Source organism: Erpetoichthys calabaricus, chromosome 6 (genome assembly GCF_900747795.2).
Source record: "Erpetoichthys calabaricus chromosome 6, fErpCal1.3, whole genome shotgun sequence".
Classification (NCBI taxonomy): Eukaryota; Metazoa; Chordata; class Cladistia; order Polypteriformes; family Polypteridae; genus Erpetoichthys; species Erpetoichthys calabaricus.
In genome coordinates, this window is record NC_041399.2 from 46,463,023 (window position 1) to 46,468,086 (window position 5,064).

Genomic DNA, 5,064 nt, shown 5'->3' on the forward strand with positions numbered 1-5,064 from the left:
AGTTGAAAATCAAATAAGTGTCTCTTTTTCTTTTTTAAATGATATTTTCTGAAACGAAATTTCAAATACCAGAAAGTACATGAACATAAAATAACAGGTCAGAAACACAGAAAAAGATTTGGGGAAGCTTCCCGGTCCGTGTACTTTTTGGTATTTGAAATTTCATTTTAGAAGCAAAAACGGAAAAACGAAAATGAAAGGAATTTTCAGATTTTGATTTTTGATCAAAGAATGAAATGAGGGAAAATAAGGTATTTTTTAATTCTGTGGTAACAAATAGCAGTCATAAACTTAAAATTACACATACTTTTCTCGATTTATTTGTGAATCAAATAATGAAAGTGTTATAGCTCAGAAACAACAAAACACGCATTTTCGTTGTGTGAAACCGGAGGTCTTCTTCTGCGCGATTTTTGACGACACGTGCGAACAGCCCTCCTCCTCACAACACATCGACCGACGGCCTTGAAGGTACACTGCATGGCATCAGCAGAGGATGGATCAACAAGAGATAGAGATTCAAAGCCATTTAAATAATGGCAGCAGGAAGGAAGTTGAGAGCAGAACAGAATTGACGTCATCATGACTGGCCGGAAGTGATGTCATCAAGGGTTGGCCGGAAGTGACATCATCATGGCTGATGTTATCAAGAGTGGATCGGAAAGTGACATCATCATGGCTGGTCGGAAGGGGGGAGTTGGAAGTGATATTTTTATGAGGAGCTGGAGGAGATGTTAACCACTGGGACTGGGTTGGAAAAGAAGGATTAATCTTCTGTTGATCTGTTAAAAGAGAGAGAATGGCATTAGTGCTCCATTCCAATCCTCTATCTTTTATTATTTCATGCTCACTTGAACCCTTTGGCTGCCCTCTAAGCGCACATGTGTGACAAAATTTACAATATTCATGTTCAGTATCATTTACCTCAGTTTCCCATCATGTCTGATACTGACAAAGGACAATCTTTTTCTCTTCTTAAGCAGACCCTGTCCATTTTGGTGTGTGTTTAGGGAAGGAGAAAATGTTGTTTTCAGGCTTTTAGAGCATTCTTACCTATAATCACTAGTGCACCTTTCCACTATTGATTTGAATACTTGATATACAACCTCTTATTTACAACTGACTCTTAATTCAAATATGGGTTTTTAAGATATTACCCAGCTAAATGTTCATGGTTTTAGGTGTAGGTAATCAGTGTTTAAGATTGTATTTTTAGAGCAAAACTACAGTTATGGCAGTAATCTTATGGCTGACAATACTGTTGGCTAGGCTTAGCTGAGAAAACACTTTTCTTAGTTGTTTTGTGATTCTTTAAATATCTTTTAATCATCATCATCATCTTTAAATCTGCTTAATCTAATTCTGTGCTACAGAGGGCTAGCACATATCTTGGCAGCACTGAGTGGAAGAGAGGAAACAGCCCGGACAGGGCGCCCATCAATCGCAGGGTTTAATCACACACACCCACCCGGGGATTTTAGAGTTGTCAATAAAGCTAACTTTCACGTCTTGGGGGATGTGGCAGGAGAACCGGAATACCCACACTCAGAACAACTGCACATAGACAATCACCACATGGGGGATCTGAACCCAGGACTCTGGATCTATGACACAGCAGTGCTATCCAATCTCCTATCACACAAACATTAACTGAGGTTTTTGTGCTCAAAATTCTGTTAGTTGAACATTATTGTGTCTCTGGGTTTGATTTTCAGATTCCCAGATAACTTTAGATAATGAAAACCTTATTTAAAGCAAAATAAGACCAGCATCAGGGAGTACCACACCGAGTGTCTGATCGTTTCAAGTGATTTATGTAAAACAAGCTTACAATTTAGAGAAGATGGAATAAAAATCTACATTTTGATACAGAGTATACACAGCCTTCAACTAAGAAACTCAAGAAAAGAGGAAACTGGTGATAAAAGATACTTCCTTAGAAATGTAAATACAAAACTTAAATGGATCACGGGATCCGCATTTTGACCACAATAATTTGAATCTTGGGACATGTTATAGAAAACAATCTGAAACATCTATCTAAAAATCTGGGATTTCCAGGTTGAGTATGTTAGCAAAGGCCTTCACAGATTATGTTTCCATAATTAGAGGCATTGAAAGAGATTGCATATTTATGTATAAAATCCACTTGAAATGTTGTCCTTTCTATAAGGTCTGGTTAATTATTTCATTACATTAAAGTATGAATAAATTAATTTAGGTGAATGTAATATATTTTGACATCCTTATAATAACTTTCATGTAATTTATTAGCAATTGTTCAGTGTACAAAAGCACAAAAATCCTAAAGTGCTGGCATTAGCATCGACACTGGTATTCGTGTCTTGCTCCAGAAATCACCAGATGATGGCAGCAAAATCCAGCATGAAAATTTCCTCATGTAAAATTGGTGCTCAAAAGGAAAATTATCCATATTTTTTCAACTTATACCAACTCAGTTATATTACAGTGTATTGCTTTAAAAAAACATTATGGATCAACTTGCTCAGTAACTCCAGTGTATCATTGTTACACTGACACACCAGGGTTGTTTTTTTCTCCTGAATCTGTTATTAATAGGACAGACTATAGCTACATGTTTAAATCAATGGATCTAGGACATTTTCCCATGAATGTTTTGAATACCTGAACATCAATTACAGTGCTGCACTTTCCAATGCACCCAGACATAGCTTTTCCATTCTTAAGCACTGATTATTTATGCAGAGAAATTGGACAGATAAAGAATTTATTTTTTTGTATAGCCCAAAATCACACAGGGAGTGCTGCAATGGGCTTTTACATGCCCTGTTTTTTGACAGCATTCCATCCTTGACTCTCTAAGAAGACAAGAGAATACTTCCAAAACATACTGTATACGCATATATGGGAAATGTAATCGAGTAGTCATAACCATAGGTTTAACTTAGTAATGACATTCTTTTGCCTTTGCTGCTTCTTAATATGGCTTTCAGATAAAGAATGACAGAATTTGAAAGAAGGTTAGCATGATGGTGTAGATAGATAGATAGATAGATAGATAGATAGATAGATAGATAGATAGATAGATAGATAGATAGATAGATAGATAGATAGATAGATAGATAGATAGATAGATAGATAGATAGATAGATAGATAGATAGATAGATAGATAGATAGATAGATAGATAGATAGATAGATACTTTATTAAACCCAAGGTGAAATTCACATACTCCGCAACAGCATACTGATACAAAAAACAATATTAAATTAAAGAGTAATAAAAATGCAGGTAAAAACAGAATAACTTTGAATAATGTTAACATTTACCCCCCGGGTGGAATTGAAGAGTCGCATAGTTTGGGGGAGAAACGATCTCCTCAGTCTGTCAGTGGAGCAGGACAGTGACAGCAGTCTGTTGCTGAAGCTGCTCTTCTGTCTGGAGATGATACTTTTCAGTGGATGCAGTGGATTCTCCATGATTGACAGGAGCCTGCTCAGGGCCCGTTGCTCTGCCACGAATGTTGAACTGTCTAGCTCCGTGCCTACAATAGAGCCTGCCTTCCTCACCAGTTTGTCCAGGCGTGAGGCGTCCCTCTTCTTAATGCTGCCTCCCCAGCACACCACTGCTTAGAAGAGGGTGCTCGCCACAACCGTCTGATAGAACATCTGCAGCATCTTATTGCAGATGTTGGAGGACGCCAGTCTTCTAAGGAAGTACAGCCGGCTCTTTCCTCTCTTACACAGAGCATCAGTATTGGCATCCATCCATCCATTATCCAACCCGCTGAATCCGAACACAGGGTCACGGGGGTCTGCTGGAGCCAATCCCAGCCAACACAGGGCACAAGACAGGAACCAATCCTGGGCAGGGTGCCAACCCACCGCAGTCAGTATTGGCAGTCCTGTCTAATTTATCATCCAGCTGCACTCCCAGGTATTTATAGGTCTGTACACTCTGCACACAGTCACCTCTGACGATCACGGGGTCCATGAGGGGCCTGGGCCTCCTAAAATCCACCACCAGCTCCTTGGTTTTGCTGGTGTTCAGGTGTAGGTGGTTTGAGTCGCACCATTTAACAAAGTCCTTGATAAGGTTCCTATACTCCTCCTCCTGCCCACTCCTGATGCAGCCCACGATACCAGTGTCGTCAGCAAACCTAACCGTGTAAAAAATTAAAATTTAACCGTGTAGTTAGTGCTGCTGCCTCATGTTACCAAGGGTTTTCTACATGGTGTTGTCTATTTCTCTCACTTTTCTCCAAGATACTAAAGGCACGTTTATTAGGTTATTTAGAAACTTCATAGAAATATAACACCAAAAAATTATGTTTTATATGTTACTTTGTAGTGTTGGTCAAGAAATATCTTTAATCTCATGTTTTCATGCAGAATGAAGAGAAGAGCTTTATGACATAATAGAAGCCAATAGTGACCAATGCTGTGAAAATAATGAGAAAAACCTCCATGGAAATAAAACAAATTTTGTGTTACTTGTGTCACAAGTTCACAAGTTCAAATTTCTGAATTTCCCCTTGGGATTAATAAAGTATCTATCTATCTATCTATCTATCTATCTATCTATCTATCTATCTATCTATCTATCTATCTATCTATCTATCTATCTATCTATCTATCTATCTATCTATCTATCTATCTATCTATCTATCTATCTATCTATCACATAATATAAGTGTCATTTATCCAATCGTATGCAGAATGTGCAGAATGCATGCTTTTTTTTATTAACAAATTGTAATACCTGCAACCAGGCAGAGAGAAAAAACACTGATACACGTCTGAGGAGTTGAAATCACTGATAAGCCTTTATTTTTGTTTTACAACTGCACTCCCAATGTTCTGACCATAGGAGGCATCTTAACTTTTAAATCGATCTCAGACTTGCTTACCTTTTCTACATGGCTAATTTTCTGCTTCAGTGTTAAGGCCCAGAAGCACACTGCTCTTTCGTTCTTACTTCCCTCTCTTTCTGTGCTGCTCCCATGTGCCATGCTGCTGCTGCACATCATGCTCTGCTACTCTCCATAACCAACACTGAGCAATGACCCTTCCATTCCAGCAT

At 38.3% G+C, this 5,064-nt stretch overlaps 1 long non-coding RNA gene across 1 annotated transcript; it reads right to left on the reverse strand.

The window, feature by feature from the left end:
* Positions 1-237: 237 nt before the first annotated feature.
* LOC114653897 (uncharacterized) lies at positions 238-4,109 on the reverse strand. The gene is made up of 2 exons (XR_003716589.2): positions 3,312-4,109; positions 238-782 (listed from the first exon to the last, which is right to left on the reverse strand). It is a non-coding gene; the product is annotated as an uncharacterized LOC114653897 (long non-coding RNA).
* Between the last annotated feature and the right edge of the window lie 955 nt (positions 4,110-5,064).